General features: G+C 43.5%; 1 protein-coding gene and 1 long non-coding RNA gene across 4 annotated transcripts in view; one reads left to right on the forward strand and one right to left on the reverse strand.

The window, feature by feature from the left end:
• Positions 1 to 233: 233 nt before the first annotated feature.
• On the reverse strand, positions 234 to 6,031 carry LOC112847558 (uncharacterized). The gene is made up of 2 exons (XR_003221162.1): positions 5,985 to 6,031; positions 234 to 1,895 (listed from the first exon to the last, which is right to left on the reverse strand). It is a non-coding gene; the product is annotated as an uncharacterized LOC112847558 (long non-coding RNA).
• A 104-nt stretch (positions 6,032 to 6,135) lies between these two features.
• The window catches only part of strbp (spermatid perinuclear RNA binding protein), a 92,882-nt gene continuing 84,052 nt past the window's right edge, over positions 6,136 to 14,965 (forward strand). Inside the window, exon 1 of one of the 3 annotated variants that reach the window (XM_005451381.4) lies at positions 6,136 to 6,255. The gene's annotated coding sequence lies outside the window, so the exon portion shown is untranslated. Of the gene's footprint in view, positions 6,256 to 7,512; positions 7,787 to 14,965 lie in introns of those variants that run through there. The other 2 variants (XM_005451380.4, XM_005451382.4) reach the window with 2 other exon arrangements.

A 14,965-nucleotide genomic window follows, 5' to 3' on the forward strand; every position in this document is an offset into this window, starting at 1 on the left:
AGTCCGGACACCATCCTCTGTAAACGGATGGCTATTGTCTCCCGATACTCCTCACCTGGCAGCGCTGCCCACTCCTGACAGTGATACTCTACTGTATAGATTAGATCCTCCTGGAGCTCAGCGGAGGGATTGTGAGCTGCTGGGTCCATGTCGGGGTCGCGTTCTTCTGTCATGAACACCGGCTGTGTGGCAGGCAGGAAGTGGACCCAAACGCAAGCTCACGGAAGCAGGAATAAACTCAAAACACAGCTTTATTGCTGGACAGAAAAACGGTGAAGCAAACTGATAAGGAACTACACTGGGAAATAATACACTAATGCACAGAGAAACACACGGCCATGAATGAGGGAGAACGCGACACAGAACTGAGGGAGACGCAGACCTAAATACACAGAGAGTTAACGAGGGGAGTGGGAGCACACGGGGAACACAGGTGACACTGATAATCATAACGAGACAGGGCAGGAGTGAACACAACATGACGGATGCTGACGAGGTAAAACAGGAAGTACAGAGGTTCAGACAGGAGGAGAGAGCACAGACATAACGGGCTGGGGAAAACATGGAATAAAACACAAGGAGGGGAGACGAGGGCTCACAGATACACAGAGGAGCACACAGAGGAGCACACAGAGGGTAACCAAAATAAGGGACATCTTAACAGAACCTAGGAATCATGGCATAATGAAAGAACAAAAGTACAAAAACACAGAATACTGGGCCAACGTGGCCCAGGACCATGACATGTTATCTAGAAACCACTAGCCAGCACACAGCTAAACAATATTGCCAAAAGTATTCTTGACATGAATACTCAAAAAATTCACATGAATTTGAGTGCTATCCCATTCTTAGTCCATTGTGTTTGATGTGATGTCGACCCACCCTTCTCAGGTAAAACAACTTCAGCTCTTCTGGGAAAGCTTTCAACAAGGTTTAGGAATGTGTTTATGGGATTTTTTGACCATTCTTCCAGAAGTACATTTGTGAGGTCAGACACTGATGTTGGATGAGAAAGTCTCCAGTCTGATTCATCCCAAAGGTGTTGAGGACAGGACTCTGTGCAGGCCAGTCAAGTTCTTCCATACCAAACTGGCTCATCCAGGTCTTTATGGACCTTGCTTTGTGCACTGGTGTGCAGTCATTTTTGAACAGGAAGAGGCCATCCCCAAATTATTCCCTGCAATCTTGAGGGCATGATATTGAAGAGCCCAACTCCTGTTTTGTGATTTTACATAGCCTACCACTTTGTGGCTGATTGCTATCATTCCCAATCTGATGATCTGATATCCTTGTGTTGGTTTTGTTCCCAGATCGTGCTTCCCAGTCACTTCTACTCGGTTATAACACCACATACAGTTAACTGTGTAATATTCAATAGCAAGGAAATTTCACAACTAGACTTGTTGTACAGGTGGCATCCTTTCACAGTACCGGGCTGGAATTCACTGAGCTCCCAAGTGTCAAGGGAGCCCAGGGACCAGCACGTGAGATGGGCCCAAATGCGAAAAGCGACAAGATAACAAACTTTATTGCGTGCACAGAGATACAAGATAACAAGACATGAGAACATAGCAGGAGTCTCTGATGTGGATGCACTAAAACAGAGGGACAGCGTGATTAGATGCTGAGTGGTGATAGGTGAATACTGGATTTGCGGGTTTGGGCTCTGGGGAGGGTAGCCAGGTGAGCGTCCAAGAAGTTTGTGATCAAGTGAGGTTCCAATCTCGTGTTTTCAGGAGTGACGGCGGGCAGGAGGACAGTTTGGTGAGAGTGATGAGACGTTTAGTTTTTAAGAGGCAGTTTGAATCAATGCAGAGAATCTTGCCAAAGTGACCAGCGTCCAGGAAACTAAGCCAAGTTAAGGTGAGTTAAGCGGTGCAGTGGCGGGGAAACTGAAGGCACAAGGAAATCAAGGTAAGTACAGAGTATAGACAAAAAGCTACAATGCAATGAGGCCCAGACTGTGCTGGCTGTACATATTGCCTCAATGATTGCTGTTAATGGATGGCAGGTGTGCAGAACAGGTGAGAAGCCGGGGCTCCGCCCACAAGGTGGACACAGGAAGACACAGACTGATAGCAAAAAAACACCAGATGCTCACCTGGATCATAACACTGAGAGTGACACTTTTGTTAACAAGTGTTTGCAGAAACAGTCTGCATGCCAAAGTGTTTGATTTTATACACTTGTGGCCATGGAAGTGCTTGGAGCACCTGAATTAAATGATTTGGATGGCTGAGTGAATACTTTTGGCAATATAGTGTATGTAGGATAACTTGACAAAGGAAAAGAGGAGAGTGGGTCAATACATACAGGCGGAGGAAAGAGGTAACAGGTAGGGAACACAGGTGAAGCTAATCACAGAAGACACGACAAGGGAAATAAAACTGAATGTAAGAAACAAGAGACAAAGACCCTAACATACAAACTTGACACAGGTGGACACATGGGCCAAGAAAATAATGTGACTATACCCTACTCATGTTTTATTTCTTAGTAAACTTGTGAAAAGACTATTCCATTCCAGTTACAGCATGGAAAACTTGTGTTTTGCACAGGTTGTTGTTTGGGCGAGCAGGTCCTGCAGTATTAAGGCAAACAAAGGAGAGTATCAACCCTTTTGATGAGCGTGTATGTCATTCTGTCACCACCAGTACAGAGAGACTGAGATCAAATCTGACAGCCAAAGGCTTGACCTGCACACAGGATAACAGGCTTTACTGTATGTGTGTGTGAGATGGGGTGAATTCGTGTGTGTTTGTGTGTGTGTGTGTGTCTTTATTGGTTGTATGTGTGAGGTTTCGGGTGGGGGCAAGAGCACGATCTCACCTTACCACTGTCTGGCACTGGCAACAGATGTTCACACGTTATTTTACCCACAAGCCACACTGTGTGTTTGTGTCTGTGGGTGAATTTGCATGGCCTCTTTTGTGAGCACTGAGTTGTAGACATTTTGGAAAAGTAAAGTCATTTTAGCTGACACTATTTCAACGAGCTTTGAGAGTTTGAGGTTAAGACTTGGGGTTTAATTTCAGAGTTAAGTTTAGGATTAGGATTATGGTTGAGGATATGCATGTTGTTTGCAATTATTACAACATTGTAAGTGGAGAGGGAAGGTCAAACATGTCTGCCTCACAAAGTTAGCCAGACATGTTTGCACGCATATAGGAAACAACCGCACCGAAGCACCTAAATACATGAACTCAAAATAAATCCATCTCCCTCACACAATACCAGTGTTGTCGAAGTGTCATGTCATCATCTGCTCATTCTGTGTGACCCTAATTTAACAGCCTTTGTCCTCACCTTAGGAGAAATGGAAAAAGGAAAAACATCTTTTTCCATTGACTGCAGTAATGAAGGTACACGTTATAGGCAGAGGAAATTTGCCTCTCGGTCTATAGTCTTCAGCTCTGCATTCAAATCTCCCATCTCATCCATCACACTCCAACAATAGAGATGTCCCAGACAGCTGCTCAGCCTTAGTCCCATGAAGATGTTTTTATATGTGTGCGCCTGGGGAGCTGTATGTTTGTGATTTAAATAAGTTTGTCTGTGTGTATAATGTGCATCAGTTTTGACAAAAGGGTTTTGTTTTAATTGTGAAATTCATCCTATGTTTAAACAAATGAGGGTTTCACAGACATCTTACCGGCTGCCTGACTATTGTGCTGCATTAAACAGCCTTCTTTTATCAACGCTGATTATTTCTTTGTTAACGGTGACATGTCATCTCTTCGGTAATACGCTGAGGTAACTTTTTTTAATTAGAAAGCAAAAATTAGAAGTGTGGTCTGCATAATGATCAGAAGTAATTAGCACACAGGAATGATAAAACTCTACATGTTTGTTAACAATCACAAAGGGTGGTGGAGTATGATAGTCAGATTAGCATTTATTGAAACGCTTCCTGGCAACACTGGCTGTCTAACCACAGGCAGGGCCGCCTGTGTTCATCCATGTGTGTGAGTCCACCTTGCTCTCATGTCCATCCCACGCTGGCACCACCATCTGCTACCCGTCGAAGTTCTGTCCGGCCCCAGCAAGGCTCCTCGCGCACACACACAGCTCCCTGTGTCCAGCTTGTGGTCAGACAGCCATGTGGCATCGAACCAAATGACCAACGGTTTGTGCACACATGCTGTGACCTTCACTGTATGGTCCACAAACACCAAGTCCCTCTCATCTTTCCCCTCTTTTCTGAGGTGCACATAGGCTCGATTAAAGCACTGAAAGAGAGTGTCTCTCTGTCTGTCCTTCCGTCTGTTTCTCTCTGTGCCATTTGGCCCAGTTTGCTGCCTTGGATTGAGAACATAGGAGCTCATCTTCACTACCAGCAATTCATATGTGTGTCTGTGTGTGCCTGTGTGTTTAGAAGACAACTAAAGAACTCCTTAGAGGGGTGTCAGATGGCAGGCGTTTGTGGTGATGTGTGGGGGGCGTGGGGAGGTGGAGAGATGATGGGGGCGGATGAAGGAAAGGATAGACGGAAACACAAGGAGGCGAAGACTGCTGCGTTCTCTGCTCTTCAGCTTTTGTTCTCCCAGATAATAACTCTCCACCCCCTGACTCCAAAAACCAAGGGAACCCCTCCAGTCTGGAAACATGAGTAGTGTTCAAGGATGCCGTGACAACTAGTTATTCCAACCTACATCAAGGTGTGTTATAAAACCGACTTCAGTGGCTTGAATTTTGAAATGTCTTGAAGATTTACACAAGCTTGTAAGATGATTCACTGCGAATTATCTGCAGTTGGAACTGCAACCAAGCCAGATTTATCACAGTCAATTATAAATGCCCTACGTTGCCCTAAAAAACCCAACATGCTTTTAATTCAGGCCAAAACTGAGTGGGGGGAAAACACAGAGGTACATTATTGCCAACAGCCTGGAGGCCAATCTGCCAGTAGCTGTGAAGAAAACTGAAAATTACAGATTTTTTTTTAACAGATTACGACTTATGACCACATTCAGACAGGTGTGCTCAGGTGAAAGTGGCAATACAGATCTTTGCACAAGAAGAATATGTAAGGCAAGGCAGATGTTGACGGGATGGGAAAATCTGACAGGAAATCAAAAGGCACTGAATGTTACAGTGAAAACAGATTTCTGTTTGCTATGACCCGGTTGAGTACAGCAGCATCTGCAACCCACATAAGATCTAAAAATACTCCCCGCACCATTGACTGCTACTATTCTGTGGCCTAGGTAGGTAGATGAATAACGGCGTGTGTATGGTGCGCGTGTGTTTTGTGTGCATGTGTTAAAGGAATAAAGGTTTGGCTGTACATACTGAGGTTTGCTGCAGCCTCGTTTGAAGTCTCAAGCAGAAATACAGTATTTAATGCATAGCATATTGCAAATATGTTGTGCATTGTTGTGCATGTGGCAGAAGCACCTGTGGGCTACACTAGGCACCAATTACTGTAAATCAAATGCACTCATGCATTGCTGTAAATACACTACTGTTAACTATCTGTGGCCCTGTTAGGATTTCATGTGCTCATGGATGTGGATAAGGCCAAGTTGCTCAAAAGACAGCCATGGAAATTCTTCTGCTGTGCAGATGTTTAACAGATGTATCTCATATCTCATATTGAGCCAACATTGCAAAAGAAAGCTAAAAAAAACCCTAAAATATTTGTCTGTAGTATGCGTCAGCTGTTAGTTATGTGACTGATTTATTCAGGAAGTTTAATTAAACTTAGTGTCTCTTTATCCTGTCTTCCACCCAACACCCCAATCCTAAGCCTGGTTCTGATTCAGCTTTCTTCCTGTTAAAAGGGAGTTTTGGCCTGACCATTATGGCCTAATGCTTGCTCAGTGGGGGTCGTCTGGTTGTTAGGGTTTTCTCTGCATGTTTGTTGGTGTATTTTCTTTACAATATAAAGCTGTTGTTGTGATTTGGCGCTATATAAATAAAATTGAATCTATCTGAATTAAACAAAAAAAGGAGGAAGAGTTGCATTAGACAGGTTGTACCTTACGCCAGTCTGCTTCCCTTCTCTCTCTCCTCTCCTGCACCTGCCTCTCTTCCCTGAACCGCTCTCGGCTGCACCGTTTGCTGCACAGGTGCGAAGGGAGCAGCAGCGCCAGGAGCTCCGCCAATTAGGAGCACCGAACGGGGCCACGTGAACAAATCCCGTCGTCTAAATTCCCGTTCAGCGGCGGGCAGCTCTGAGTGAGCGGCAGCCCTGAAAGCCACACTGAGTGGGGAAGTAATAACGGCAGGCTGAACGGGAGCAGTGTGCAGGTAAATTGCTTTTTGTCCTGGCTTTACACTCCCCCTTCACTCCCTCCATCTCCCCTCACCAGCTCCGCATGAAGCAGTTCAGATGCACGGCTCTGGGACGGGATGTCTTGGATTCATTTGTTGTCGCTTGCGGGTTGACTCTCCGCTCTCCTCCGATCAGATCCGCGGACAGGACAAACAGCATCCTCGGTTGCCCTGCACCGTCTGCGCATTGAAACTCAGCCCCCCCCCTCCCTTCCTCCTCCTGCTCCTCTTTTTCCCTCTCCCCCTTGTCTCTTCCAGGCACATGAGGCTATTGATAGTTGACAGCAGCCTCGTAATCCCCGGCTGATCTGGCTGATCTTCCACAGCCATTTGCGAAACAAGAATGTTGATTGAACTTTATTTTGCTTCTACATTTATTTTAGCTTAATTGGTAACGCCCGCATAGACTGACGCTGTGGCACCGGGGAGCGTGAGAGGCTTTTTGGTGCTGCATGCAGCCAAGCAGAGGCATAAGCTTTTATTGCTGAATTATTTATAAGACTGTCTGGGGGGGAGAGAGAGAGAGTAGCTAATGCCTCTCGTGGATGGAGAGGGAGCCCTGGAGAAGATAGGCTACAGCTCCTCATATGCTTTTTAAATCAGTTTCTTTGCTCAGTTTTTTTTTTTTGACTCTGTTGTTTTGGCAATAAAGTCGTGTTTAGTGCATTCAACTACAAAAAGAAATCACTAAACAAGCACTCGTACTTTTTCTTTCATGCTGACTTGTTTACTCAGCATCTTACATCTGATTTTCTGTTTTATTTCAAATTGATTGTGTTAATGGACACAATCGACTTTTCTTTTTTACAAGCCTCAGATTAGATATCACATATATTAGATTAAGTAAATATAAATGAATCTGCGGTGAATTCTTGCCTGACCTCTCAAAGTAATGTCATTAGCTGCACAGGCTATACATTAATGAAAAAGCTCGTATCTTGTCTTTTTCTCTTTGTGTGTGTATATGCATGTATAAGCTATGTGTGTCTGCTTATGGGTTGAAGAATAGGTTTATCGCCATATATCAGCGGCTGTTTACGCTGTCACGTATTTTTTTTCCCTCGAAAATCCCTTCCTGGTACGGAGAGCTAGTAGTAGGCTATAGATTACATACATGCGGCACTTCTGCACTTGCCTTCTTCACACCCCGACTCCAGCGGAATGAGTCGACCCCCCCCTCGCCTGCGCCTGCGCACTCCCGCCATTCATCTCCGGAGATTTCTCCCTCTCTTTGGCTCCGCTCTCGTGTCTTGCGAGGCGGGATAGACCAGCAGGCGGCTCCGGGCTCGCGCTCGCTCGCTGCCCAGGTTGTCAAGGCGCTCGTGATTTTTTTTTATGCTCTTCGTCGCGAGTGGACGGTGACAGCTCAGCTCGTCTCGCTCACGTGTTGGACTGAGCTTTGTTTATCGGGTTTGTTTTGTCTTTGCTCGGATATATATTTTTGTGGGTTTTTTGTGGGGTTTTTTTGAGTCATTGACGGACTCCCAGCAGCCCATTTGCCAACCTCGTAAGTATTTTCTTGATGTTTTCTGATGCCTTTCTACGGCGCGCCGTTCAGGCAGAGTTGAGAATCTAGTAGCAGGAGTTTGAACAATTTATCTCTCCCTGTCGGTTGGTTGTGGTTAAGTTAACTGGCATTAAATAATTTCTTTTTTTTCTTTTTATTTTGCTTTCGCTTTTCCTTGTCAAAAAAGTAAGAAGAGGAACTACGTACACGATAAACTTTCTTAATGATACTGTTACTGAGCGTGTTACGTTTTCAGTCAGACATGTTTGAGTGTCAAAAATGAACCGTTCTTTGAAGAATAAGACAATGAAGCCAGATGGTGTCGGTCGACTGCAGTTCATCTTTTATAGCAGGTGTCTGATAGCCCACTTCCGCACTTGACTTTAAGATATGTAGGCTATACCGTTGGCACAAAGGTCTCAATTGTTTAGCTGTAATATTTTATCAAACTCTTCTTCTGCGGTTTTTGGGGTAAGTCTTCCTGAAGTGTCAAATGCATTTTAAAAAAAAAACCAAATTTCTATGTCATTTAACTACTTCCTTTTTTTAATGCACCTTTAGCCTTCACGGGGCATAGTTTTAGGGAACCAAAAGTAAGTGATCAAAGTTTCATCACTGAGGTTAACTGGCTACTTCCTTACATACATATACCTCCTGTTTTGTGTGTATATGTGTCCTATTACGCGAGTGTGTCTATGCGTGTGCGTGCATGCCCGTCATCGAGCGAGTGACAGAGAGGAAGAAAATGCTGAACTGCTCTCCCGTCTTGCTGAACCAGCTTGTTGGCATACCAAAAAAACAACAACAAAAAAACTCCATGCATTAAACCGTAAACGTGCGCCTCATTTCCCGGTTTTGGAACAACTCGAAAGACCACAGCAGGCGTGTCAGCTTGTCAGCGTTCAAAGGTCTTCACACCTACCAGCATGCAGTACCACGCAGAACTTTCCAACTTGTTTCTTCTGGTGCTGCAATATTTCTCCTCTTGTTATTTTTTTTTAGTTATGTGCAGATAGTTTGTTTCTCTTTTTATTGACTGGTGAATTGAGCTGCTTTTGCTCTCTGCTGTGCTCGAGTGCTTCTCATTATGTGTGCCTATGGAAAGAGGCACACATATTACTATTCGTCGGATTTATTATTCTTATTATTATTATTATTATTATTATTCTCCATCTTCCGCCTAAATTTCGGCACGTATCACGCCCCGCAGTTTTGAGAAAAGCTTCATATATGTTACCTCATTTGTGCGGCTGGATCTGGAATGGTGTGCTATGACTTTTGGTGTTTATGACTATTATAGTTTTTAAATATTAATATTTTAGTGAAAATTTTCCCGCGCTCCTCTGCCAAACAGTTTTGACAATAGGGTACATATGTTACATCATTTTGTGCGGCTGGAGCTGGGCTAGTATGGTGTGACTTTTGGTGTTCATAACTTTTATAGTTTTTGAAATATTTAGATTTTAGTGCAAATTTAGGCCAATTTCTAGGCTCCTGAGAAAGATTCTGCTTTTGGCACCATAGAAACAGACTTCATTTGTGGTGGGTTGGCTCTCTCTAGTGGTATACCGGGAGTAGTACGGCCTAAAGGGTGCCATGCTTGGTGAAAACTACATATCCCACAATTCATAGCATGCCTCTACCGAGTCAAACAATGGCGGACACCACTTCGTTTTATATGTCTTTTATTCGTGTTTCTAGGTCACAAAATACACTTTTAAGATATTTTCAGGCGAGAATGTAGGTGTGTAAACTTCAAATATCTGCTCGTTTTATCAAGACATCCCATATTAGCGACAATTCTTTTAAGTGTTGCTGATAGCCGGCTAGCTAGCTAGCGCCGCTAGCTTAGCTAGCTAGCGCCCCTTCGTGAAAAACCACCCAGGCTTGGCTGATAGTGAGGTGGCTAAAATTTGTTTAATCGCCCGATCGCTCGGCAAGGGTCTGTGTCTTAGCTGGACTTATTTTTCGTTTATGTGGGCCGATGATGCTGGTCGATGTGGAAAAATAACTGAGTTGTTTGGTGGTGGAGCTACAACAGAGGGCAGCTATCCACCGGTGTGTGACAGAAAGGACATGCCGCGAACGAGACATACAAGGCGGTGAGGCTACCGCCGATCGTCCGGTGTTTGCTAACGCGGAGGTCAATCATGGATCAGGGAAAGCGAAGGCAGGAGCGTGAGGTGAACTGAATTTCAGGTAAGAAGTTATGACCTGCACTCTATTTGGGTCAGATATAAACCGAGTTTAGGTGTAGTTTATTTAGCAACAGTTCTCTTACGTGTTGCTGATAGCCGGCTGGCTAGCTAGCTAGCGCCGCTAGCTTAGCTAGCTAGCGCGGCTAGCGACCCTTCGTGAAAAACCACCCAGGCTTGGCTGATAGTGAGGTGGCTAAAATTTGTTTAATCGCCCGATCGCTCAGCAAGGGTCTGTGTCTTAGCTGGACTTATTTTTCGTTTATATGGGCCGATGATGCTGGTCGATGTGGAAAAAATAACTGAGTTGTTTGGTGGTGGAGCTACAACAGAGGGCAGCTATCCACCGGTGTGTGACAGAAAGGACATGCCGCCAACGAGACATACGAGGCCGGGCAGGCGATTGCTAACGCGGTGGTCAATCATGGATCAGGGAAAGCGAAGGCAGGAGCGTGAGGTGAACTGAATTTCAGGTAAGTTGTTATGAACTGCACTCTATTTCGGTCAGATATAAACCGAGTTTAGGTGTAGTTTATTTTCGTTGTGCTGACTTTTTCAATCACTTACAATAACTCGTACTGCGTTCTAGCTAGCACGACAGAGTTTCTATACAGCTGTGTGCGCATGGTGAACTTTATGACAGCCTCCCCTGTCATTCTCTCGCCTGTTGAAACTTCAGTCATGAAACTGATCAATGATCGGCGTTTCTCTCTTGTTTGTTTATCGCGCAAAACAACAGCAGCACCTTTAAGCTTGATCAGCTGTTGTTAGAATTCATTTGCTTTTAATTTCTGGTATCAGCTGATGTTTGCTGGAGCTACAGCTGTAAAAACGGCAGATGTCCTTACTGAATCATCAGAGCTGAACTGGTGATGGAGAAACAGGTTTACCCTTTAGGTGACATGAATAAGTTGAAGGGAAGTTATGAACTATTTTTGAGAGACAAATACAGGGAGTGCAGAATTATTAGGCAAGTTGTATTTTTGAGGAATAATTTTATTATTGAACAACAACCATGTTCTCAATGAACCCAAAAAACTCATTAATACCAAAGCTGAATGTTTTTGGAAGTAGTTTTTAGTTTTAGCTATTTTAGGGGGATATCTGTGTGTGCAGGTGACTATTACTGTGCATAATTATTAGGCAACTTAACAAAAAACAAATATATACCCATTTCAATTATTTATTTTTACCAGTGAAACCAATATAACATCTCCACATTCACAAATATACATTTCTGACATTCAAAAACAAAACCAAATCAAATCAGCGACCAATATAGCCACCTTTCTTTGCAAGGACACTCAAAAGCCTGCCATCCATGGATTCTGTCAGTGTTTTGATCTGTTCACCATCAACATTGCGTGCAGCAGCAACCACAGCCTCCCAGACACTGTTCAGAGAGGTGTACTGTTTTCCCTCCTTGTAAATCTCACATTTGATGATGGACCACAGGTTCTCAATGGGTTCAGATCAGGTGAACAAGGAGGCCATGTCATTAGTTTTTCTTCTTTTATACCCTTTCTTGCCAGCCACGCTGTGGAGTACTTGGACGCGTGTGATGGAGCATTGTCCTGCATGAAAATCATGTTTTTCTTGAAGGATGCAGACTTCTTCCTGTACCACTGCTTGAAGAAGGTGTCTTCCAGAAACTGGCAGTAGGACTGGGAGTTGAGCTTGACTCCATCCTCAACCCGAAAAGGCCCCACAAGCTCATCTTTGATGATACCGGCCCAAACCAGTACTCCACCTCCACCTTGCTGGCGTCTGAGTCGGACTGGAGCTCTCTGCCCTTTACCAATCCAGCCACGGGCCCATCCATCTGGCCCATCCATCTGGCCCATCAAGACTCACTCTCATTTCATCAGTCCATAAAACCTTAGAAAAATCAGTCTTGAGATATTTCTTGGCCCAGTCTTGACGTTTCAGCTTGTGTGTCTTGTTCAGTGGTGGTCGTCTTTCAGCCTTTCTTACCTTGGCCGTGTCTCTGAGTATTGCACACCTTGTGCTTTTGGGCACTCCAGTGATGTTGCAGCTCTGAAATATGGCCAAACTGGTGGCAAGTGGCATCTTGGCAGCTGCACGCTTGACTTTTCTCAGTTCATGGGCAGTTATTTTGCGCCTTGGTTTTTCCACACGCTTCTTGCGACCCTGTTGACTATTTTGAATGAAACGCTTGATTGTTCGATGGTCACGCTTCAGAAGCTTTGCAATTTTAAGACTGCTGCATCCCTCTGCAAGATATCTCACTATTTTTGACTTTTCTGAGCCTGTCAAGTCCTTCTTTTGACCCATTTTGCCAAAGGAAAGGAGGTTGCCTAATAATTATGCACACCTGATATAGGGTGTTGATGTCATTAGACCACACCCCTTCTCATTACAGAGATGCACATCACCTAATATGCTTAATTGGTAGTAGGCTTTCGAGCCTATACAGCTTGGAGTAAGACAACATGCATGAAGAGGATGATGTGGACAAAATACTCATTTGCCTAATAATTCTGCACTCCCTGTAAACACCAAGCTCCTTTTTTTGTGTAGCTGACAGCTGGTAACTGTGCAGGGGCGGATCTAGCAAAGCTTTTGCCAGGGGGCCAGGTAGGGCATTAACAGAGAAAGGTGGACATAAAGATATACTTTTCTTTCTTACTCTCATATAAAATATTTAGCATTTATTAAATGCTTATCTGAATCTTACAACCAAAGTTTGTATAATAATACACAAGATTGGCTGTAGACCATTGTTCATCATTCAGAACACTGTGTAAAAATAACAAAAAACAAAAAGTGAATGCGAAAGTGCATACATATTTATTTTATGTGTTTGATGTGTGTGTTGGGGCGTGGTCTGCAGTGCCGCTGCAGGGGAGGTGGACCCACGGGTGTAAAGTCTGTGCTCTCTTGGCTGTTTTTTGGGTGTGTGTTGGGCTATGAGTTGAAAAGCTACGGCTGCCTGTGTGGGTACACCAACCATGTGTGAAAAGTGGTCCATAACGTAATGCTTCAAAGCATGTTCATGCAAACATTGTCGGGGTCTGCCGTGATACAATGGGACTTCTGCTCATGAACCTCTGTGCACAGCGTCTGCAAATCGGGGCTGTACGAAGTCACCTCATCTTTACCCAAAACTGTAAGCTGTCATCTGTGAGGCGCGAGCGGTGTTTGTTTTTATCATAATTCATGGTGGAGAATGGCTGCTCTGCTGAGTTTTGCTCTCTGTAGCCGTATGAATGGCAAACTACACTGATTAGCAGCGGCATAGGCACACATAAAATTTCTTCTGAAATTTTCGCTTTCTAGTTTGTCTTATCGTTTCTTTGTGTCTGGTGGTCCTCATGCTTGACTAATGGCCTGTTGCCTTGAGGTTATTTTTATTTGCTCCACCCTGCTCCAACCTGCTTTCGTGTGCAGGAGGTGCCCCTTGCTGACACACTCAGCCACACCTGTCCTGGTTAGGTGGAAATGTGGGGTGCCTTTGTTGCCTCTCTCGCCTAAATGGAGTTGATTTATTGAGTGGGAACACAGGCTTCTTTAGTCCTTACTTGTTACAGCCGTATAATGCTCGTCTTGTACTGCACACAGTAGACTTTGTGAATGTGTCGGAGAGAGGGGGAGACAGGATTATTACATCCTTACTTCTTTATTTGTGTACTCGTACATGGCTATATACTGCAGTGGACAAATATCTGCCTGCAGCCCTACAAAGTGAGCATTACATAGGTTAGGCTGAAAAAGTGTGCGTATGCTTGTGCCTGTGTGTGTGCGCGCGCTCCAGGCCCCTCCAGCACTTTCACGGACTCGTTCGCCCAAGCATTGACTTGGCAGTGAACTCTGAGTATTGACAAGATAAAAGGATGAGAAGGAGGGAAAGAGTGAGCTGTTATTGTATGATCACCCTGCACAGTCTGTCTTTGTCTCCTCCTCCTTCTTTTAAGCATTGTTTTCCCTTGCTGTTCCTTTTTTTAATATTCCAGATTTCCCGGATTCCCCTTTTCTTCATAATTCCGCCTAGACATCTCAGACTTTTTTAAAGCATTTTTTTGTGATTTCTTTTCAAAGATGAAACAGGCATAGATGTTTCATATCTATATCTATATCTATAGCTATGTATATATATATATATATATATATATGTGTGTGTGTGTATGTGTATGTGTATATGTATATGTATATGTATATATGTGTGTATATATATGTATATATATATATATATGTATGTATATATATATATATATATATATATATATATATATATATATATATATATATATATATATATATATGTATATGTATGTATTTAGCTCAGGTGACATTATGGCCCTAAACTGGAAATTTCCACTCTACTATCGCTATTGATGCCTATATTTCACATTCCTGAGACATAAACCCCATGTTTTTTTATTTAAAGTAGGGCGTTTTACCATTTAGCCCTTGGTGTTTGATTTCCCTAGAATCTGGAAGGCGATTGAAGCGCACCCAGTGGATTTGGATTGCTTCAATGGATTTGAAAATGGATTTAATTTCCACTAATGGAACTTACTTGGGACCAGATACCCAGATTAAGGACACATAGAGAACTGGCAACACTAGTAGATAGACTGAGCACGCATAGCAAAGACAAATACAGACACAGCAGAGTGACAATTTAATATCAGCCATAAACCATAAAATAGTGGTTTTTGACAGGTTATTTTTTCTAAATATATTCCACACTGTCAAAGACCATTTTGTTTTTTTTCCAACATCCACACTAAGTTTTACTTTTGTAACGCAAAATCATAAATTGACATCCCTGTAGAGCTTCTGAGGTTGTCACAAGAGAAACTGTTATATTTAGAGAGAGAACGAGAAATTCCAGGTTGAACAGTATTTTAAAGATTGTCTTTTTTAAGGTTTGTTTTTTAATTTTTATATGAACTGAAGCTAGATCCTCAGAGATCTTCACATAGTCAGCAGTTGAGATGTCTGAGTGGACCAATCTGTG

Source organism: Oreochromis niloticus, linkage group LG7, assembly GCF_001858045.2.
Source record: "Oreochromis niloticus isolate F11D_XX linkage group LG7, O_niloticus_UMD_NMBU, whole genome shotgun sequence".
Classification (NCBI taxonomy): Eukaryota; Metazoa; Chordata; class Actinopteri; order Cichliformes; family Cichlidae; genus Oreochromis; species Oreochromis niloticus.